A 24,715-nucleotide genomic window follows, 5' to 3' on the forward strand; every position below is an offset into this window, starting at 1 on the left:
GTAAGAAATGAACGGCATCTTTGTATTAATTTTTCTACAGTTCAGTGTAGGGAAGAATATGGCGCTCGACGCTGAAGACTTTTCTTTTTAAGTTTCTAGTAAGGAAAAGGGTTGTTTATGAGTTGGAATTGTTTTGGTATATTTCTTTCTTTCATTTGGCTTCACTATCGTCCCCTTACTCTTGAGCTGACCTAATTTTGTTTGATACTTTGTTCGAATTTGCTACTTTATTATTATTGTAAATATTTCTTCTTTTTGTATATATTTTTGGGCATTATTCTGGTTTCACCTTTTTGTACATGAAATAACTTTTGTTGGCAGTTTTGTTGTTAGTGTATTTAGCTTGCACCCTCACATTGTGAAAGACCACACCTTTTTAAATGTTATAAGCTAGACTAAATTCAAGAGGTTGTAACAGTTATGATAACATAATATCGTTGCCTTCAGTGATTTCCTAAAGGTAAATACCGAAAGATAACACAACTGGAATAACTACAGCAGTCGCCATTGTCTATCTCATATGAAGCTCGCGATGACATATGATGATGTGTGCAGGTGATGTAGTGGTGTCCCATTTCTTAAGGTTAAAATTTGAAAGTGGTAGGGGTAAAAATATTTGGAATGAATTTGGATTGGGCCTAAGTACTGAGCAGACAAAAAACAGCTACAGACAAAATTGTAATACAACCTGGTGACTGCACTTGTAAACATGGTACAGAAAAATAAATTGTGATAAATAGGAAAAGTAAAAATGGCAAACCAAAATCCTTGATATTCAATGACTTGGACAAGAGATATATCAAATTCCCTGACTTTCAATGTGTGGGTCAGACCTTTTGAAAATGTCATGATATTGCCATGGCCTGTGGGAACCCTGCACATTAAAATGCATTTGAAAGTGATGCTATAATGTGTCTATTTATACCTCATACCTGCTGTTTGGGAGGATCGGACTGATTGGGAGGTGTGTTGTTAATGTCTGTTCCAGTTACTTCTTCTCCAAGCTCTTCTGTAGGTGTTGTTTGTTGGTCTGTGTCATTTCTAAAATAAGAAAACCAGGTTTGAGCTGAACAACTGAATCCAAGTGTGAAAACAGTAAGAAAATTTAGCTCCACTTTAAATTCAGCATTAACCGTTGAGCTCCATGGAGGCGTTTGTGTATGTGCGTGTTTATTTACTTGTTAGTGCTGTCAGAAATGCAGTCATGAGGTTTACAGCAACTCTCTTCAGTCTGAGTGTGAGACATTACATCGACAGGCTCATCTCAAAGAGCAAAGAAACAGAAAAGAAAATGTTTACACAATATTCCCTGCTCCTAAACACTTCATTCAGACAGCAAAGTATTTTTTAAAAACACAATAATACACAGCAGACAGTTCTGTTCTTTAAATTGGACTGAGCAAGTTGTGAGTTTCTCAATCTGTATCGAGTGGTTGTTTGAGTGCCAAAATCTGTGGAAGCTCATTCTGCCACATAATAAAAACAACCTTGCTTAATTATATTAATGACAATAAAGGATTAGTTCACCCAAAAATGAGAACTCTGTTATTAATTACTTTGAATCATTTTGTCTCGCGACTTCCGGTCACATTCACTTTCATTCATTTTTTGACGTTAACAACTGCTCGTTACGCTGCTTGATGTTGCAATTTAATATTTTCTTATTATAGTAGTTTGGCCATTTTCTGCCGTTTATTATTCCTAGTCATTTCTCCCATAGGCGACTGAATCGGAAGTTCTAAGACAATCACGAAAACTGGCGCACTTCCGCATTTTAGAATAAGGTCAATATAGTATGCTAAAAACAGTATGTGAGCCGAGTAGTATGTCTGAATTCATAGAATTCGAAAATCATTAAGCGAGAAGTACCCCGGATGACTTACTACTTCCGGCGAGATTCTGGAGTGCGCATTCCATGCACACTGCGCTATCCCATAATGCCCCATGAGAGAATTCATGAATGGAAGTGAGGTGACACAACTGACACAGATAGGTCACGTGACCATGACAAAATGGCGGATGTAGTATGTCTGAATTCCATTCATACTTTTCACATTCATACTGTACAGAACGTACTTTTCTAACGGCTGATTAGTATGTTTAAATTCATATGCAGTACCTACTGAGTAGTAGGCGGTTTAGGACACAGCCTTAGAGTTACTTGGTCACACTAGAGTTTGAGCATGCAAAATTCTGTCGTTCTGCGCTTCAAAAAGGGACGGGATTAAACAAATTGATTTGACAATAAAAAAAGCAAGGGACTGGTGCATATTTGAAATTTCTGTTCAGAGAGGTCATATTCTTGGATTGGTCTCATGCAATCACATGATGCAATTTCGCAGGTTAAACTCCAAAACTTTTCTCACAAACTTCCGTTTCCGATCTGCCGTATTCTCATGTGTATGAATGGAAGCTTTTGGGGCGAAACGTGCAATGTGACCTCAGCTTGAGTGTGTTGAAGCAAGGTTGAAAGGAAACTGTGCAGGGTTACGGCCCTCCAGAAACTTTGACACCCCTTCTCTAGAAGTTATCATTTTATAAAAAAAATAGTGATGTCAGGAACACATTTTAATCCATGAAATGGATCACTTTCCTGTATTGGTGTAAGTTAAAGGATTAAAACATTTTGTGTCTGTTATTGTTAGTAGATTATACACAACTAGTTATCCTTGTTTGCAACTGAATTTGCACTTTTTTATTGCAATAGTCATTGTAAAAATGTGCCAGTGGTCTTCTATTTTATTTTGTATTGTCAATGCCTGACCAGCTAAATTTTCCACTCCCTTTGGCGCTTTAACAAAATTGGGCTCTCAACCTAATTTGCCCTGTTTAATGAATCTGGCACTTGATGTCATGATTATGATGTAGCACAGGTTGATGTTTTTCTTATGTGGCAAAACAGGGCTCTTATAAGAATTGGGTCTGAAAGTTGAATGGTACTGGGTATTCAGCATAGCTCCCTCACAGCTACACACACACACGCACGCACGCACACACGCAAGCACGCACGCACACGCACACACACTTTACACACACAAACACACACACACACACACACACACACACACATTATTACACACATAAGTAGAGAAATCCACTCACTGGATGGGGGCATCTTTTGTGGGGTCTTTGACTTTTTAGAATGCTGTATTGGAAAAAGTGAGATGTGTCACATTTTTAGTAAGACAATATCTAAACGATAGATCACTTAAAAATGGCATCATTTACTCATCTTAATACTATTCGTAGTACTTAAAAACAAATGACACTTGACATTAGGGCTACACAATATACCTTTTTAGAATCTAAACTAGTTTCAGCAAATTTAACTAACTGCTTATTAGCAGGAATGTTATTGAGATATTTGCTGCTTATTATTACTTATAAAGCACATGTTCTGTATTATCTTATTCTACATCCCTTATCCTACTCAATACCTAAACTACCGTTCAAGAGTTCACACTTGCCATGCTGTCCCGGGAGAGAGCCCCGAGCACATAATGTCATCGAGCCCGGGGCTCCCTCCCGTTAGAAGGGCGAGAGGGGAGTTCGAACTCAAGTAGGTCTAGAGAACTCTCCTGCTTGTCGTAAGAAATGTAAACTAAGGTTATTTTAGGTGACAATTTGGACTGATCATTTTGATGCTAGTCACTGGGCCGCCAAGTTGCCCTATCGGATAAAAATGGGGGAAAGTAGGGGTGGAAGGGAGGAAACTTCAAGACGAAGAAAACTGGAGTGAAAAGCTTTGGTCATTTATAATGCGTCCGTAATCATCTGATAGGGCAGATTACGGAGCTAATGTGGTGCCAGCCATGTTGATCATAAGCATGTGATCCTCTCGAAATTAGTTTATAAATAAACCGCACTAATAACTATTAATAAGGAGCAAATTGGGAGTTGGAATGGTTTGCCAAGAGCAAGAATTGGACCTTAAAATAAACTGACCAAAAATTCTTTTCAAGTATAAGAAAGTATATCGCAAAATATATCGCAGAAAAATAAAATATCGCAATATCAGATTTTTTCAATTTCGTGCAGCCCTACATGACATGACATGACCTTGGTAATAGATCACAAAAGATATACATCAGATGTTTTGTACATTTTGTCGACTAAAAACAAATAAAAAAGTTTTGACAAGCTTTCTCTTCTTCTGATCTGAAATAAAACACAGGCAGTTTTTGGAAAGACACAAGGGCCAAGCAATGATGACAGACCATTCATGCTTTATGTTTTTTAAACTAATTAAAAATATATACCTTTTTATGTGCACAGTGCCGATAAATCTCATAGGGCAATTGAAAGTCAATCCGCTTCAGCCTCAGATACTTTCCTATTTTACACAGAAACAGCCAATGTATCACTATAATCCAGAAGTAATCATACATTTATAATATATAATAATATTTTTGTCATGTAATCAGAATTAGGTTTTAGAGTGTATACATTACACAAACACTTCTGACTACCCATTAAAAGTTCCCCAAAAAATTTAAATTTGCTCACCATTTACTCACACTCAAAATATGCTTCACTTTTGTACACATCATAAGACAGTCTGAAGAATGTTTGACAATGTATCCACTGACATCCATAATAATAAAATTCTATGAAATACAATGAAAGTCGATAGCTATGTGAACACTCATCTATTTTAATGCACATTTTGGAATATTGCATGCTTTTTGGAACGGAAATGCCAAGACGTGCATACATTTTGAAAATGTGCATAAAAACATGGACAACTCAGCAGGCCAACCACATTCCACAACATCTGAAATGTTGGTTTGGTCATTCTAATATCACTAAGCCAACATCCATCATCACAGTGGTTCGGTATTATTTCATCTCAGAATGCCTTGAGTTGCTTCTAAAGAGGTCTCAAGCCTCAAAGCTACCCCACCTTCACTGCTTTTCATCTTCTGAAGTGCAAGTAATATATTATATCAGGAAAAAGTCACAGTGTCTTCTCCTACTTCAGCAAATTCAATTGTTCTTTTTGATATTTGTATGTTAGGAAGTGATTGTTTTGTTCTCTTTAACTCATTGGATGAAAAGTTTTAAGCGTCAGTGTTAATTTTGACAGCAATGTTTGATTTATTTCTTAGTCTTTTGACTAAAATTCCAATTTATTTTGAGTCATATTTTAGTCTACTGAATCATTTTAGTTTTACTCATATTTTAGTCAACTCAATCATTTTAGTTTTAGTTAAGTTTTAGTCGATTAAATTTCATAAGAGTTTAGTTGATTAAATTAACTCTAGATTTAGTTGACTAAAATATATTTGGTTTAATTTAAGTGTAATTTCATTTAAATATTGTATCTATTTATTTATACCAAATCATGTCTCATTAAAATGTCTCATTAAAAATAGCTTTTCCATTAAAGACCAAAAATAAGATATTAATTGTTTATTTATATCATAAACAATATGTAAAATTATCTGTCGGCAATAAATCCACATGAAAGAACAGTAGCCATCTGAAAATGCAGAATTTTGAAATTACTTAGCAAGCCCTTTATGTTAACGTGGTAAACTACTAGTCCTTTTGATCAGTCTGTTGAACGGTTTCAAGTCATTAAATCATTAAAAGGGCTTAAAATAATTTAAGTCCACTTTGCAATGTAAGTCTATAGTAAGCTTTACTGTTGTAGTTGCTGTTACAGTACATGCAGGTGCTTAGCTGTATACCACTGAGTAAATAAGTAGATTTATGACAAATGACTAGCAAATGATAATGTGTTATCTTGTAAAATGTGCACTTAGTCACATTGCTCTGTTTACTCACATAGAGGAATTATAAAGTAATGACATGTAAAAAAAAAAGTGTGCTTCACTTCAAGGCAGTTTTGTTACCTTGCCTGTTAATTAAATGCGACTTTCTAATAGGCAGAGATTATAGCACTACACTACCTTATAGTTAAAATTAACACTCCATTAGAGTTTATATGAGAACCACTATAATAGTGTTAAAATAACACTTGAAAGAGTTAACATTATCAACACTGAGAGAGTGTTGATTCGCAAACTCTTATAGTTTTAAATATCTGTTAAATTTTTGAAAATAATACCAGCAGCTGTGGTTGCCAGAATGTTTCCGTAAAAAAAAAAAAAAACGGAAGTTTTATAGAACTGTTTAAATTTACGAAAAATAACCGCATTTCTTCAACTGATACTATGTTCAGTTCACAAAATCGTAGCTTAGTGCACAAAAACATTAAGTCTTTAGATGCATTAATATGTTCATGTGTGTACAATTAACAAACAGATTCTCACTGCGTCAGTAACTACATAGTTATCTTTAAACAAAAGAAGATGCAGAGCAACATCAGATACTCTCAGTTTATCTTGGAATTGAACACAAATGCTACTTTTCTCCACAATGGTGGCACAAAAAACGTTTTGCTGTTTTTTTTTTCCTTTCTTGATTTTACGGAAAAATACCGGCAGCTGTGGTTGCCAGTAATCTACTGTTTTTAACACTTTACATTCATAAATTTAATCTACAGAATATTTTTGTTAAAAAAACATTCCACAGTTTGTATTTTTCATTGAACTCATTACATCCCTACAGTAAAAAATAATCACATCACAGAATGACGTCCTGAACGAAGAAGTTTTTGATTTGTGGTACAGCTACACTGTAAATGGCTGTTGTCATGCCAATCGCTGCAGACGTAGACAGCACATGTGAACCTAGAGCTAATGGCTGACTGTGTACTTTACAAGAACTCTAGTAATTTTGAGCAGCATCGTTTTTTTTTTTTGTGTGTTAGTTAGTTTATGGAGGAGTTGCACATTTGTAATGGGGTATATGCCGAAGCATGCTCATAGGACTTTTAATTTGCCAGTAACCTGGGTTAGGTGCTTCCGGCGAATTGAATGCCAATGCAAAATCCGGTGCGTTTAAGGTCTGTTTTCTTTAAAAATCAGCGATCTCAACTAGCTGAGTGATATCTGATATAAAGTGGGTCTCAGATTGTATAAGAAGCACTGCATTAAATTACATTTCCCCCGCCATATCTTTATAATATGAGCATTTATTTTACCCCAGTATATTCAATGGAGCTTCTGCGTTAGCCTGCCGATTCTGACAGGAGTTCACAATAACAGGTCACCGGAAGTGTATCAGCATGGGAACAGCACTAGCTCGGTATATACCCTATTATGTTTTGTAATAGGTAAGAAGTTTACTTAAGCATCGCATTCTCTAAAGATTACGGTTTTGTTTCTGCATTTTTCTTTGGTTGGTTTAGTGGGTTGGGGTTTAGTTAGATCATTTTGTTATATTTATTTCTATGTTTTGGCAACTCTCCTGTTTTTTTGTTTAACTCTGTTTTTTAAAATTATATTCTAAATTCCTATATTCATTGTTTGATATTCTCTGTTTAATAAATTGTTAGCTTTTTGTTTCACTTATCCATCCGTTGTCTGCTCTAATTTTCACCCAGCACCATTAGAGACCCACTGAATGTTATGTCTCATCCACCTTAACAACTTATACACGTAACAAGCATAAATAAAATTCACATCTTTAAATGAAAACATAGCTACTGGCTACTGGTTTCCAACATTCTTCAAATGATCTTCTTTTGTGTTCAACAGAAGATAAAACTAACACAGGTCTGTAACAGATAGGGTGAGTAAATGATCACAGAACGATTGGGCGAACTATCCCGCTGTGGTAAAGTTATCCCTTATTAATAGTAATAAGTACATATTCTGAGTAGAAAGTTCTCAAGAAATGTAAGTTTAGCTTAATTACTATTCATAAGCAAATAGACTGCCATGCCATGATGACATTTCAACCAGCCTGCTAGAACAGCAGCCCCTCCCACTTCAAAATACAAACACTAAAGGTCTCATCATAGACTGAGATCATTTGTTCAAATGTCAATTTCAGGATTTTATAGCAACCTTCAAATGACCCCACTAAACACGCACACATACACAAACTCACCTACGTGTAAAGGTGCAGGAAGCAGGCCGTGCTCATGCTCTTCAGGATCATACTCAAGGCAGTCTGTGTGTACTGGAGAGGACAGACTCTTGGGGCTGTGCCGAGTAAACAAACAGACAGACGATTCGTCAAGCTCTTTAAACGAAGGATGCGTTCAAACAAATACTCTTAATACTTGTTTATGAATACTTAAGAGCCCACTCACTTATCGCTTTTATACACATCCGAGTAAAGCCCCGCCCACTCATATTTCTTTTCAGAAGCCTTGGCGGATCTGCTCTCTGATTGGCTGATTGGATCTTGGGAAGGGAAGAATGTGTCGCTGTGTGTTTGTGAAGGCTTGTGACTCAGAGCTACGTCTTCGTCTAATTGCCCTTCGCTGCACCAAGAATCATCTCTTTTTCTCTTTCTTTTTCGTTTCTCGTGTTGAGCCATGTACTCAGTTGCATTGAGCTCTGCATAATCACCTCTTTCATCTTTTTTCCGTTTTGCAGGAAACTCTGTCACTTCTTGATCTACAAGTACTGGTGGTGGTGGTGGTGGAGAAAAGCACGGTGCAGGGTTTTTTCGTGGTCGCCCTCTTCCCCTTCTCTTCACCTCACCTCCTGTGACCGCTTGACCTTTGGGACTCTTTTTCCTGAGAGGATTCGAGACATGTTTCAGTTTCTCCTTCTCTGGTGTTGAGTCTTTAGAAATACCGAAACAAGAAAGGCTGTTTTTGGTGGCAGAACAAGAGGAAAAAAGCCTGATATCGTTGGTCTGAAAGTGTGTTTTGCTGATGCCGGGTCTTTTCTCCCGTGCTCCCCTTTCTTGGCCTTCATTAAAAGAAAGACTTGCGTTGGAATAGTGCTCACTGAAGAGTGAACCTCCGGGCTTGAAGCTCTCTGAAAAAGAAGAGGAAAAATGTGAGCGCAAATGAATTGCACCCACTGATGGCATCTTTAATTTGCATATGCTGCCTGCATTGATTTAGCTTCACCAAAAGAATTATGCAAATCTGGAGATCCCCAAATGGGCAAAAAAGCTGTGCTGATCGCTTCAGTGATGCAATTTCTAAGGCCATGGTCAGTTCTGAGTGCAATGTGAACTAAAACTACACTACAACCTGGTGCATTGTAATATCATTTGATGCGCTGCTTTAAAGCGTTCTTATTATGCCTCTTTTGCAAGTCTTAGCTGTCCACAGAAATGTGCCTGTGAAGTTTTACATACTGGTATTATTGCTTTCTCCTTTGCATCAACTGTCAAATATATACACAAGATTATGTATAAAACATTTATTCATTTTCCTTCGGCTTAGTCTCTGATTTATCAGGGTCACCACAGCAGAATGAACCGCCAAGGCACTAACTAGGGCTGGGCGATTTGGCCTAAAATCTAAATCTTGATTAAATGAACATTTTAACTCAATTACAATTAATAAACGATTATTGTAATTATTTATTTACATTTTTCCCCTTATATTTCACTGACAAGTTTCATACAGTAAGTATGCTCATGTATTACTAGAGATTTAGAGACTTCTAAACGAAGGGTGCATTACTTGATTTAAAAATAATTGAAATAAACACACACCATCTACTATCTATGATTATTTATTGAACATCACTGTTGAACAACTAAAATTAAAACACACATTGCCTAAAAAGAACAGTCAAAAAATAGAAACCTGGAAAAATTAGATCGACTATAGGTTCTGAATGTTGATTTCGATTACTTTTCAATAATTTGTCCAGCTCTATTGCCAACTACTCTGGCATATGTTTTACACAGCGTTTGCCCATCTAGCTGCAACTCAGTACTGGGAAATGTATATAACACACAAGTGTAAATTATGTTTATACATGCGAGTGTGAACAGTTGTGAAATAAATCACGTTCATCAGTATATTTGATCTGCGAAAAACTTGCAGTGGATGTCTTTTGTCACAGTAATAATTATACTCAACTAGGCCTAGCCCAATTGGCCAAATTTCTTATATTTGGGATATTGGTGCATGTACATTGCTGGAAGAAAACTGGGGTATCTGAGGGAGTTAAAACAACTCATAAACAAAACAGCTGCAGATTACTGGAAAACTACAAATCTGCCACTGAAATGAACTACATATCCCATCATGCACCTCACACACACTATTTCCACATCACTTGTGATTACTCACTCACAGCTGGAAACTCATCATGGACTGATTAGCTGGAACATTTACCTCTCATACGCACACATGGCTGAGTGTTGTTGTATGTTTACCTGTAACTTACAAAGTGTTTCGTAGTCCATTCTTGTCCTATTTCCTGACCCTTGTTTTGTTCTTTGTTTATCCTGTTTGCCTTTGCCTTTGAGCATGACTACACTTTTCAAGTACCCTCATGATACAGCTTGCTCCTGTTAACCATTACCTGCCTGTACTAAGCTGTAAATAAACTGCATTTGGACCCTCAACTCTGTTGTACCGACTCCATTGTTACCTAAATTGTTCCTTTGTGTCATTAAACTGATTGTGTATAGAATTAGAACAATTCTTAAAGCTCTTTATTACAATTATTTATTATTTTCTTACCTTCATGCAATTCTAGATTATATCCACTGACATTGCAGTGACACAAAAAGAAGGACTACATTTCTATACATCAAAGTTTGTGTTCCAAAGAGGAAAGGAAGTTTGTATACATCTAAGGTGAAATGACTGTAAGTAAAGTATACAGTTATCCAGTTTTTAAGCTATTAAAATCCAGTTTTGCAGTTGTATGAACTAAAATTTCAAATAAAAAAAAACTTTTCTGGGAAAGTATCACTTTTGATCAGCTTTTCACATACGTGGGCAAGCAAGTTGATCAAGGATTGGTGAAAACTGTTGATGCCAAAATTACAGCCATAATTGAATTCCATGTGCCCTTTAATAAGGGGGAGCTAAGATGGTACCTTATAATGAGTGGATATTACAGAAGTTTTTGTCCCAATTTTTCTTTAGTCTCTCCCTTCACAGAACTTCCGGTCTCGTTCACTTACATTGATTTTCACGATAAAAAACAGCTGGTTAAGCTGATTGATCCTGCAATCTGGTATTTTCTAATTATATTATTTTTATGTAAATTTTGTAGATCAAGGAGTTTTATTGCTATTTTATTATTATTATTATTTATTGCGTTTACTATTCTTAGTCAGTTCTCCTATAGACAACTGAGCCAGAAGTTCTAAAACAATCGCAGAGAAGTCAGTATTGTAAGTTGTTTTAAAGACAACCCAGCCCTATTCTGAGAAACGTACCCCTATATACATTTCTGGAGAGTGCCAAATACTTTTTGAGAACTCAAATTTCTTTTGTGAGTACCATTTGCACCTACTCTTCTTGGAAAATCTACCAGAGGCCGCTATCGACTGACTGTTTGACTGACTGACCCTCCATCCTCCATTTTACCTCATTCTAACCCTGTTATTTACTTATTTTAATTTTTGGCTTTGATGTTGTCTTATCGACTGTCTGGAACCGTTTTTCATCAAACTCGTACCCCGTCATCGTGGTCAACTCAACTCAACTCGTCTCTAGTCCGCTAATGTACTAGGCCAGCAGGAAAGCCGTCCTATGGAGGTAAGCAGTTACCTGGTAAATGCGAAAAGGAACGGTGTCATACGGGCCTGTAGTGCTCAATTTAAAAACAAAATGCTGCAATAAGTACTTCAGGCTACATAATTCACGATCTCCAGAAATGTATATAGGGCTACGTTTTCAGAACAAGCCTGCGTTGCTTAAAAAATCATCATTGTTACATTCCATTAACATTACAATTTAATTATATTAAAGTCCCAAATAAATCAAAACCATATTTATTTTGTTAGCTCACATTGTTAGTTTTGTGGTGAACAATTCATCTTTGCATGTCATTAAGAAAAAAACAGTTTGCCTTCTAATCATTTATTGAAATATAAAAATGCACTTCCTGTTTTTTTTTCAGTTAAATTGTCAGATTACGTATATTTTAGCAAATGGTTGTGGCTAACGTATTTAATCACACTGCTTCAACTGTCAGTTTTGACAACAAACAGAAATGCTGAGCTGGAGGAGTCTGTTAAGTTGTAAAAACTCTCTAAGTCTCCAAACACTTTTCCTACTACATCCAATCAGCTCCCAGTAGAAAAAACGAGCCAAGCCCACTGTTGTGTCATTTGAAATTTCGCTAGGAACTGCATCACAATACATGTGTATACAATTCATTGGGATTTGACGAATTGAACAGATAAAATGAACCAGAGAAGGTTTCAAAGTCAAAGAAGGCGGAGCCTCATAACCACACCCACCTGGACCAGTGACTGTTATAAACTTTGTTTCGGCCTTATTTTGGTTATTCTTTGATTTTAGCCTATAAAGGTCTTAATATTTTCATTCATTCATTTTCTTTTCAGCTTAGTCCCTTTATTAATCTGGGGTCAACTTATCCAGCACATGTTCCATGCAGCGGATGTCCTGCCAGCTGCAACCCATCTCTGAGAAACATCCATACACACTCATACACTACGGACAATTTTAGCCTACCCAATTCACCTGTACTGCATGTCTTTGGACTTGTGGGGGAATCCGGAGCACCCGGAGGAAACCCATGTGAACGCAGGGAGAACATGCAAACTCCACACTGAAACGCCAACTGATCCAGCCGAGGCTTGAACCAGCAACCTTCTTGCTGTGAGGCAACAGCACTACCTACTGCCCCACTGTGTCGCTGTCCTAATATTTTATGCATAAAAACACACATGATAAGACAACAAAGAATGAATCTGTAATAACACATTTATGAAATTTAACAAAAAAAAATAACTATTACAAATAGCACACATCTTCTTTTTTAATAATTTTAAACCTTCAGAGTTAAGGTGTGTATAATTTGAGAACGTTCGAGGTTACAGAAGTAACCCTTCGTTCCCCGAGGAGGGGAACGGAAGTGCCATGAATGGGAGGATTCGGATCAGAAGCCGCTTATCTGGAGAGTATTGAACGGGCCAATGAATGAAATTAATTGGCAGCGTAAGCTTGCGCAGGTGTGCGACATCTGCAATCATCTCAGCATATAAGCACACCTGAAGCCAGCAGACGCCATCCTTTTAAGCTGAAGAGACTTTCAAACAGCTAAGGGACAGTCATTATGGCGACGGAATATGGCACTTCCGTTCCCCTCCTCGGGGAACGAAGGGTTACTTCTGTAACCTCGAACGTTCCCCTTCGGTTGGGGAACTTCAGTGCCATGAATGGGAGAATATGGAAAGCGCCATAATGACTGCACCTTACCAACACCCCCGATGAGGAGATAGTCAAGCAAGCGTGACGCACCCACATCATGGGGGGCGCGGTCCTCCAACGTGTCCCTGGCCCTAATTTATCCTACTTCAACAGAAGTTTTACGGATTTAGATATATTTTTTGGGAAGTCGTGAGCATCTAGATAATTCTAGGAAATACGACAGTACGTTGGGAAGCGTGCAATCCCGAAGGGAGGACGCTGCGGAGGCCATCCGTTACCCAAGGGGGGGATAGATGGCAGAATTTACCTATGGACTAGCCCTAAAAAGGGGGAGTACGCATAGCAAAGAGTGGTTAGCGGAGAGGGAAGACACGGGTCCGTCCAGGGGGGGACTTAACCGTGGCGGAATAAGCATATGGGATCGCCTAGTGGGGATCACGCATAGCAGGCACCTATACCCAAAACGCGGGCTGACCAGCGGGCAGACCTACAACGTAGTGGGCCAGCAAGTGACTCCTCCGCTGAGTCAGTGCTGGGGGCCACGGAGGAATCTGCAGGGCTCACCTGACGGGGAACTTTACTGACAGATAAAAAAGGCGCACGTACCTCCGTGTTAGGGAGAATGGCGCAGCAAGCGTGTTTCAACACCCTACCGAGTTGTCTCCTCAATCACCAAAGGGTTACCTAATACCCTTGAGGAAACCGGCTCCACTCGCAGATTGTAAAACCTTGCAAATGTGTTGGGTGTCGCCCAGCCCGCAGCTCTACAGATGTCTGTTAGAGAGGCGCCGCGTGCATGCGCCCAAGAGGATGCAACGCTCCGAGTGGAGTGTGCACGTACTCCCGGGGGACACGGCTGACCTCGACTCGAATAAGCGAGTGAAATGGCATCCACAATCCAGTGGGATAATCTTTGTTTCGATACGGCACTTCCCTGCTGCCGACCGCCATAACAGACAAAGAGCTGCTCAGATGATCTAAAATTCTGAGTACGGTCCACATAAATGCGCAGAGCGCGAACTGGACAAAGTAAAGAAAGGGCTGGGTCTGCCTCCTCCGGGGGCAGCGCTTGCAGGTTCACTACCTGATCTCTAAAGGGGGTGGTAGGAACCTTGGGCACATAACCGGGGCGGGGTCTCAGGATAACGTGAGAGTAATCCGGCCCGAATTCCAGGCACGAGTCACTGACCGAAAATGCCTCCAGGTCCCCGACCCTCTTGATGGAGGCCAACGCAACCAGCAGAGCTGTCTTCAGGGACAGAAATCTTAGAGATACTGATTCGAGTGGCTCAAAGGGATCGGATCGCAGACTCGTGAGAACGAGGGCGAGATCCCAAGAGGGCATGAGAGGGGGCGAGATGGATTAATTCGCCTAGCACCCCTAAGGAACTGGATGACCAGGTTATGCTTTCCCACGGTGCCGCCAGCTACCGCGCTATGATAAGCGGAGATGGCGGCCACGTAAACCTTGAGAGTGGAGGGCGACAGCCTGCTGTCCAACTTCTCTTGAAGGAAAGAGAGCACAACACTAATCTGGCAATTTCGGGGGTCTTCTCTGCGAGAGACGCACCATTCAGTGAATAGACTCCACTTCAGGGCGTAGGCGCGCCTCGTGGAGGGGGCTCTAGCCTGAGTGATGGTATTAACCACCGCAGTCGGTAGGTTACCTAAGTCTTCCTCGCGTCTAGGGACCACACGTGGAGGTTCCAAAGATCGGGGCGAGGGTGCCAGATGGTGCCCTGTCCCTGAGAGAGTAGGTCCTCTCTCAAAGGGATCCGCCAGGGGAGGGCCGTCGCGAGGAGTGAGAGCTCTGATATCCAGGTCCGGTTGGGCCAAAGGGGCGCAACTAGCAGAACCTGTTCCTCGTCCTCCCTGACCTTGCACAGAAACTGCGCGAGCAGGCTCACTGGGGGAAACGCATACTTGCGCATGCCCCGAGGCCAGCTGTGGGCCAGTGCATCCGTGCCGAGAGAGCCCTCGGTCAGGGAAAAAAACAACTGGCAGTGAGCGTTCTCGGGGGAAGCAAACAGATCGATCTGGGCCTCCCCGAATCGCGCCCATATCAGCTGAACAGACTCGGGGTGGAGTCTCCATTCTCCAGGGCGTAACAGCTGTCGTGAGAGCGCATCGGCTGCACGATTGAGCGTGCCTGGGACGTGAATGGCGCGCAGCGATTTCAGCCGCGGGTGACTCCAGAGGAGCAGACGGCGGGCGAGCTGAGACATGCGGCGAGAGCGCATACCCCCCATGCGGTTGATATACGCCGCCGCCGCCGTACTGTCCGTCCTGACCAGCACGTGTTGCCGCTCCAGCACCGGTAAAAAGCGGTGGAGAGCGAGGAACACTGCCAACAGCTCTAGGCGATTGATGTGCCAATGCAGCTGGGCACCCTTCCAGAGGCCCGCAGCCGCATGCCCGCGACACACGGCCCCCCAACCCGTGTTGGAAGCGTCTGTTGAAACAACAACATGGCTGGACGCCTGTCCTAGAGGCACACCGGCCTGTAGGAACGAGGGGTCGTTCCAAGGGCTGAGGGCGCGGCGACACAGCGCAGTAACCGAGACCCGGTGTGTGCCCGCGTGCCATGCGCGTCTGGGGACCCGATCGTGAAGCCAGTGCTGAAGTGGTCTCATATGGAGCAACCCGAGCGGCGTGACGGCGGCTGCGGATGCCATATGCCCCAGGAGCCTCTGAAAGAACTTCAGTGGGACCACTAGTTTGCTGTCGAGCTCCCTCAGACAGTTCAGCAACAGGCGAGCGCGTTCCTCGGAGAGGTGCGCTACCATGGTGATCGAGTCCAGCTCCATCCCGAGAAAAGAAATCCTCTGCACGGGGGCGAGTTTGCTCTTTTCTCGGTTGACCTGAAGCCCCAGTAGGCGGAGATGCCGAAGCACCTCGTCCCTGTGCATAATCAATTGCTCCCGCGAGTGGGCTAAAATCAGCCAGTCGTCGAGATAATTGAGTATGCGAATGCCCGCGAGCCGAAGGGGCGCTAGGGCACCCTCCGCGAGTTTGGTGAAGACCCGCGGAGACAGAGAGAGCCCGAAGGGGAGGACCTTGTACTGCCACGCTCGACCCTCGAACGCAAACCGCAGAAATTGGCGGTGGCGTGGAAGAATGGAGACATGGAAATACGCGTCCTTCAGGTCTATGGCTGCAAACCAATCCCGAGGACGAACGCATTGGAGAATGCGCCTCTGCGTGAGCATTCTGAACGGCAGCTTGTGCAGACAGCGGTTCAAAACGCGCAGATCTAGGATTGGCCGTGACCCACCGCTCTTTTTGGGTACGATGAAGTATGGGCTGTAAAACCCACTCTCCATCTCGGCTGGAGGAACCGGCTCGATTGCACCCTTCGCCAGGAGGGCAGCAATCTCCTCTCGCAAGACAGGGGCGGACAGGGGGTTGACCCTGGAGAAATACACGCCCGTAAACTTGGGGGGCCGTTTCGCGAACTGAATCGCGTAACCGAGTCTGATTGTGCGTATGAGCCACCGCGAGGGGCTGGCCCGCGCTAACCAGGCAGGCAGAGCCCTCGCTAATGGAGTCATCGCTACAATCGCTGACGTACCAGCGGTGGGGCAGCGCGGAGTGGGTGTGCTGATCCGGGAAGCACGAGGGTCCCGCGGAAAAGCTGGAGGAGAGCGATTCGCTCTGGCTCCGCACCCTGACTCCGGAGAGGGGGCTGGAGGGCTGAGGGAAGGGAGACCGTCCCCCCAGCGCTCGTGAGCCACTGGCGAAGCACGTAGAGTCTGCGAGCCGGAAGGCAGCGCGTCCCGGACTGGCAGAACTCGTGCAGTCACATCCGGGGAAGGGAAAAAGTGCTCTTTTACTGATGTTTTGGTGGCACTGAAAAGTACCGTTGTTATCGGGGCCCCGCCCTCCAGCGGGGAAAGAGCAAGTTTCCTCTTCTCCGGATGGCCTGTCTCAGGGACGCTTCGCGGTCCGTTTACCGGACTTAACGGCGCCCTGGGCAGGAGGGGCTGCCTGCTTTCGAGGTGAACGCCGCGCCCGCTTGGCCGGAGGCGCAGGCGGGGGCGGGGCAGCACTCGTTGGCGGGCGCCCTCGGCGAGGAACAGCGGAGGTGGATGGCTCGGCGGGCGGAGCGGGCTTACGGCCACGCCGATAGATGACATTGCCCATCGCATCCGACTGCTCTTTCACCGCCTTGAATTCCTGGGTGAATTCACCGACGGTGTCGCCGAACAGGCCAGCCTGGGATATGGGCGAGTCAAGAAAGCGAACTTTGTCAACGTCGCGCATATCGGCCAGGTTTAGCCAGAGGTGGCGTTCCTGAACCACAAGTGTGGACATCGTCCTCCCCAGCGCACACGCGGCGGACTTAGTAGTCCGAAGAGCATAGTCGGTCGCGGTGCGCAGCTCATGTAATAAGCTTGGGTTGGACCCGCCCTCGTGCAGCTCGGCCAGCGCCTGCGCTTGGTAGCGCTGGTAGGTGGCCATCGCGTGCAAAGCAGAAGCAGCCTGGCCCGCAGCCTTATAAGCTCTGGCTCCGAGGGAGGCAGACAACCTACAGGCTTTGGACGGGAGGCGGGGCAAACCCCGCCACGTAGAGGCGCCGCGCGGACAAAGATTGACCGCGATAGCGCGCTCCACTGACGGGATCGCCTCATACCCCCTGGCAGCTCCGCCGTCAAGGGCGGTGAGGGCGGAGGCACTCGCAGCACGGGCAGAGAAAGGTGCCCTCCAGGACTGCGTGAGCCTACTGTGCACTTCCGGGAAGAAGGGGACGAGAGGCTTCGAAGGCTTCGCCTTCTGGTCCTCTACGTAGCACCCATCTAGTCGGTCCGGCCGCGGAGCTGGGGGATAAACCATCTCCAACCCCACGGCCGAAGCAGCCCGGGAAAGCACGGCTAACATGTCCGCTTCAGGATCCGATTTGACAGCGCTCACCTGCCCGGAGGGGGCGAGCGGGTCCGGATCTTCGTCGGACAGTGAAAGCCCACCCTCCGATGCCGCGGAGGACATCTGATCTCCGGTGTCAGCGAGTGTGAGAGCTACCATCTGGTTAGACGGATCACTCTCACCACCCGAAGCTTGGATGGAGCGCCGTGAGGAGCGAGAGGTCCGCGAGCCCGTGGGCGGCGGATTAGCTCCCGCTGAAACCCTCAGATCTGCCCGAGCGCCCGCTGCTTTTTTAGAACAGGAGGCAACTGGGGTGGCTCGCTCTCTTGCGAAAGTTAGCCGCGATCTTAGCTGTGCAACGGTCATGGCATCGCAATGACGACATGAACCGCCCGCGAGCACCGCATTAACATGCTGGACCCCCAAACATGCAATGCAGTGATCGTGTCCATCATCCGGAGCCAGGAAACCCCCGCATCCAGAAACGCACAGTCGGAGCGCCATCCTGAAAAGGACGTGCTGCACGACTGTGTTGCTCTTTTAGGAAAGTTGCAACTATACGCACCGCTCTGGAGGACCGGACCCAAAGAACCGCAGGCAAGGGAGTAACCCAGCTCGACCGTCTGCCACCGCGAAGACCCACTCTGGACCGGGAGACACACTCGTTCGCTCTGAAGTGCTGATCAGCAAGAGGAACCCTCATCGACTCACTCAGAAAGGATCTGAAGCGAAAAGGATGGCGTCTGCTGGCTTCAGGTGTGCTTATATGCTGAGATGATTGCAGATGTCGCACACCTGCGCAAGCTTACGCTGCCAATTAATTTCATTCATTGGCCCGTTCAATACTCTCCAGATAAGCGGCTTCTGATCCGAATCCTCCCATTCATGGCACTGAAGTTCCCCAACCGAAGGGGAACTACTAATTTACCACAAAGTTTTTTCTTTTTAATGTCTATGTATGTCTTAACCACATACACAGAAGCTATAATTACAATTATGCCACAACGATTACAATTACCACTGGTATAAATTATGGTTTCTTTCCTGTTACTGAACAAGAGCAGTCATCATAACTGAACCAATACTGAAACATGGAGAACCTGTGAGACAGCACGGCTGATAAAAGCACATTCGCTCATAATAGGGATTAAGTTTTTTTTTTTTAACTCTAACCCTGACCGTGGGAATTATACTGCCAGTTTACAGCAAATTCCTCCACCAGTACAGCTAGTTTAGATACAACACTAAATCAATTTCACAGATCTCCACTGGAGTGCATTCCACTGCGAGCTGTACTATGGGTCGCAACACAGCGAGCGATGGTGAGATGAAGACGGGGTGTGTGCTTGAACAGACTTTACTGGAGTGATAAAATAAAACATCTGACAGCTTATAAAGACAGGCAGTGTGGATAAAGGTTGTATAATACGATTAACATCACATTCCTGTTATCTCTCTAAAGCCTCTCTAAGAGACAGAAAGGAACGGAGACAGTCACAAAAAGAGGGAACGCAAGAAAGACATTAAATAAAAAAGACGGCCCATGTTCTTGCTTCCTCAAGAATCTACAAAGGAGCTATTTCTGGACTCTGGATGACAGCCAAAGCTAGGCTACAAAAACAATCTCCATCACCTCCCAATGAAAGCGTGAGGACACATTAGCGTCTGATATATCAGATATCCTCTGTTTTAATAACATTTCTAAAGCATGGCAAATACACAAGAGTAGCATTTTTAGGGCACATCTGGCTCTGATTACAAAGCGTGTGATTGCCATAGATTCGCTTTCGCCTGCAATAACATTCCTTCCCTTCCCCTATTCTTTCTGTCAATCAGTTTTCCCATTTCACTTGTAGATTTCCATGCTCAAATTTCGCCCTTTCCACTAGCATCACCACATTTCCTTCCACCGCCGCTGAATGCCTGCCTTTTCTCATTCACCCTTTCCAAATCAAACAGACCGTTTTGGCCACAGGCTGACAGAAGGTCTGTGGCAAAGTCTTAAATGGAAATTCTTTGGCAGGAACAAGAGAGAATAAGCATATAATTCATAATGCTTAAATGTATAGCCGATTTCTGGGTGGTTCTCTTTTACAGAAATACTCAAATGTCAAGTATTAAGATTAAAGCTGGTGTTTACTTGTAAATAAGAACACTAGTACTTTACTGAAATGTAGAAGCAATTTTCTGATACTCTATTTGAATCCAGTCCAACTGAAAATACAGAGTCAGCATGACTGAAAAAAACTCCTGCTCTGCAAAACAGAGTAAGAAAACGCCATGTAGTACCTTAGTTTAAGCATTTATATATGTGTCCTTATAACTAAAACTGAGCAGCAGCAGCAAAACGGTTCTAATGAGGCATTTTATTACAGAAAACCTGAAGTCTAAGATTGCGTTTACGGAAACACTAACACTATTCTTTTACTTCCTTGCAAGAACTGGTATTTCCTTAAGGGAACCAGGAACACCAAATCTTTATTGTTAAGAATTTGTTTCATTATTATTATTTTTTTTCATTATGGGCAGGAGTGGCATACGATTAAAACAAGCAAGAGAACCCCCTTCTCTGGATTTGGATTTTTGTGCAAAATAATTTTGTGACCCAGATTAACTTTTCATTGATGGCTTCTGTGCAACAGGGATATAAGCATAAAGGCCACAAAATGTTTCAAGCCAAACAAAAGAATAAAGTGTTTTTAACATTTTATAAAGTTATTTTCATAAAAATAAAAAACATATCAAAATTAAATCCTTAGGAAATTATTCCTCCAGCTGGTAAATACCTTCAAACTATCACTGGTCCATTATGGCTGATTTTTTAATGGATAGATATGCTGAACAGAGGCAGCACTGTCGCCTCACATCAAGAAGGTCGCTGGTTCAAGTCTCAGCTGGGTCAGTTGGCATTTCTGTGTGGAGTTTGCATGTTCTCCGTGTGTTCACGTGGGTTTTCTCCAGGGTGCTCTGGTTTCCTCCAGAGTCCAAAGACACACGCTATATGTGAATTGGATATTGGATCAACTAAATTGTCCTTAGTGAATGAGAGTGTGAATGTGAGCGTGTATGGGTGTTTCCCAGTACTGGGTTGCGGCTGGAAGGGTATCCGCTGCATAAACCATATGCTGGATAAGTTGGTGGTTCATTCCGCTGGGACAACCCCTGATAAATAAGGGACTGAGACGAAGGAAAATGAATGGATGTGCTGAGAGGAGCAACCTTCTAACTCACTCACTCTCCTTTAGTTCATTACCTTATTTTATCAAGGGACAGCACTAGTGTTGTCACAATAGTGGAATTTCTAACTTCTATACAATATCTTCAAAAATATTGACATTTCATATCATTTTCAATACTGCGAAGAAAAAATTCCACAAAATTACGAATGTACAAAAAGTTAATAAACAAATTTTTATTAAACGATAAACAAGGCTACAATATGAGAAAGGTGTATATTTTTACATCAACACCACATTTTCTGGTAGTGCACTTGTTTACAAAACTTTGTTATTATAATATTTAAGATTCACATTTGAATGCAAATTCATTTAACGTGCTAAACTCATATAATCATATAAAAGTAAAATATTTAAAAATATATAAAAATACCAGGTATGTCAGCAGTACTTAAGTCCAAAAGCGACATAGGCTCATTCTGAAAATGTAGATCCTATATACATTTCTGGAGATCACGAATTATGTAGCCAGAAGTACTGTACGTATGGCTGCATTTTGTTTTTAAAACGAATGCTATGGGGAAGTATGATGCCGTTCCTTTTCGCGCTTACCAGCTGACCGCTTACCTCCACAAAGATGGCTTTTCTGCTGCTACCAGTGTGTCCAGTTAGCTCACCATGTGTGTCAGTGGACTTGATACGCAGAGAGAAGTTGACCATGACGACAGGGTTTGAGTCTGGTGAAGAACGGGGTCAGAAAACAGGTAGGACAAAAACAGTATCCAAAAAATAAAAAAGTAAATAACAAGGTGAGAATGTGGTAAAATTTGAAAACGTGGTAAAAATCAGTCAATCATGATTTTGAAAACACTGTTGGTTGTGCTTAGGTAAAGAGGAGGATGGGTCAGTTGATCTGTCAGTCAGTCAGTCAACAGCGGGTTCTGGTGGATTTACGTGAGAGCAGCAGGTGCAAATGGCACTCACGAGAAAAATTTGAGATCTCATAAAGTGAGCAGCCTCTGGTGGATTCACGAAAACAAAAACTGCAAAAAAAAAATGCAAAAAAAAAAACAAAAAACGTAGCTCCTGGGACGTATTTGGCACTCTCCAGAAATGTATATAGAGGTATGTTTTCAGAATGAGGCTAGGTTGTACAAAAGGCACCAAATTTATAGTAAAAACGAAATTAGTGCAATCTTATCCTAAATCTTTTTCTCTGATTAAAACAAAAGTGTTATCTTAATATCATTATTAATTAATATTATTAAATGTACCAGAGCTAACATACAATTTTTTATTTTTATGAACTAATATTATTTAAATTGTATAAGCAGATCTGCATATTATTCATAAAGCCACAGGCACTCTGCACGTTTCATCCCATAGACTTAAATTCAAACGCATATAAATGCGACAAACCGGAAATGCAAGCTAGTGCGACAAGATTTGCAGTTCGCTGCATTGCAAAGTTCAAGATTGGTGATCTCTGACCTGCAAAATCACATCACGTGACTGCGTTAGACCAATCAAATATCAAAACAGGACCTCTCTGTAAAGCTCGCTTTATTAATGTCTAATCACCCTATTTAATCCTGTCCCTTATCGCAGTGCCGTACAACAGAAATTTGCATTCTCAAATAGGCAAGGGCTGGTATAAGATTCTGACTGTATGATAACCTTGGATATAAATATCACAGTTTCACGGTTTTTTTCACGGTTTTAGAGATTACTGCTCTAAAATATATTCTTTTTAAATGTCTGAGTAAAAAACTACTTTTTTCCTTTTGTACAAAATATATTTTTAATTTGAGAAACATTTAAAATATTTTGGAGCAGTAAACATGTCAGGCTAAATAATTCAAATGATTTATGGACATCTGCTGTCTTCATTTGTTTCAAAAACATTTATGTTTTTACAATTCAAAATGGCAACTTATACAAAATGGACTACTCAACCTTAGGAATGGTATAGCAGAAATTTTTTATGGTTTTAAAACCTTGATTTTTCCAAACCACGGTATACATTGAACACAGTTAACGTCCCATGCTTATTCTCAACCTCTAGCGTGACCACAACATTACTGGTTGATAATACCTTTCCATTTATCTGATTAACCTCAATACGCTTTGACCACTTTATTTTCCAAAAAAAGGAACAACACAAATATCAACAACACTTTACTTGAACTATAAATGTGCTCACTCTGAAAAAAAGACAAGACTGAAATGTAGTTAAAAAGTTAAAAACGAACCAAATTTATGGTATAATCTGATGCATTGTGCTGTTCATTCAGTAGATGATTAAATGAACACACAGTTGCTCTGCCACATATTTTACAGGCAGATGCCCAGCAACGACACAGCATAGAGAGTGCACGCACTCTACTCATGCAACCCCAAGTGCTGGGAAGCACACACACACTCTCCCATTCACACACAACAATCACAATTGTTAGTCCAATTCAACTACAGAAAAGGCTTCCTCAAACCAAGAAACTTCTAGCTATGAGGGACATTGCTACCCACTTGAAAATATCCACATCCACATGAAAATATTCTCTAATGTATTTGTTCTGTTCAAGTACTTAATAAAAACGTTAAACACCAGACAGCTGATTCATTGTAGAAAATTGAAATTGTAATTCTAATTGAACAATCAAACTGAAACTGATGATTTTGTTTCATTTTTACTACTTGATATCACTGATATCAGCCATTGGTATCATGAATGCAATTTAATGTAAATTGATATAATTGACCGTGATGTGCAGGGCCGGAGTTGGAGTCTTTTTCAGCCCTGGAGTTTCAAGCCTTAGACCGGCCCACCTCAGTTCACCGCTGACTATATTAAAATAAGGTCATTTCAAATTCAGTTTCTAATTAGAGTATCACGTCTTTTTTGAGAAAACAGCTGTTTTAGAACTTCAAATGTTCAACAACCCTAACATTATTATATGTCTTAACAATAAAAATGAAAAAAAAAAGTTACTTAAACGAGGACCGAACCCGGGTTGGCAGCGTCATAACCCAACGTGCTAACCACTGTACCACAACAGCTGAACATTGAATGGTGACTTATCTAGTTCTATCAAGAGGCTAAAAAGATATAAAAAGAGCAGGGCTGCGGTAAAATAATGAATAAGAAGGCTGTGGTCAAGTAAATAAATAAATTATTTTTAAAAAGTGTGACTGCTGAGAGCAAGGGACACCGGCCGTCGCGGCCAAAAAACAGACCGGCCCGGATCGGTCCTCCCGATTAGCCAATCCGGGCCTGGTGATGTGATTAGACTACTAAACTGCAGAGCAGTAAACATTCACATAGACAAGATCACATGCTTTCTTAGTTGCTGTTTTCATAACTCCATACTTTAATTTGTGTTTTAGGTACACAAAACTGCTGCTCAATTATTTCAAAATTCTTCTTTTTTTATCCCTAACAAAGAAAAACAAATAAGAGAACTTTGCCTATATCTTATTCCTAATGCAC

At 42.1% G+C, this 24,715-nt stretch overlaps 1 pseudogene across 1 annotated transcript in view; it reads right to left on the bottom strand.

The window, feature by feature from the left end:
• The window catches only part of LOC100537860 (ash1 (absent, small, or homeotic)-like (Drosophila) pseudogene), a 72,785-nt pseudogene that overhangs the window by 30,381 nt on the left and 17,689 nt on the right, over positions 1-24,715 (bottom strand). The window contains exons 4-9 of the transcript NR_147500.1: positions 8,168-8,846; positions 7,963-8,057; positions 4,260-4,333; positions 3,103-3,145; positions 1,179-1,263; positions 933-1,041 (exon numbers count right to left, since the gene is read on the bottom strand). The product of NR_147500.1 is annotated as an ash1 (absent, small, or homeotic)-like (Drosophila) pseudogene (transcript). The remainder of the gene's footprint in view (positions 1-932; positions 1,042-1,178; positions 1,264-3,102; positions 3,146-4,259; positions 4,334-7,962; positions 8,058-8,167; positions 8,847-24,715) is intronic.

The sequence above is a fragment of the Danio rerio genome, chromosome 16 (assembly GCF_049306965.1).
Source record: "Danio rerio strain Tuebingen ecotype United States chromosome 16, GRCz12tu, whole genome shotgun sequence".
Classification (NCBI taxonomy): Eukaryota; Metazoa; Chordata; class Actinopteri; order Cypriniformes; family Danionidae; genus Danio; species Danio rerio.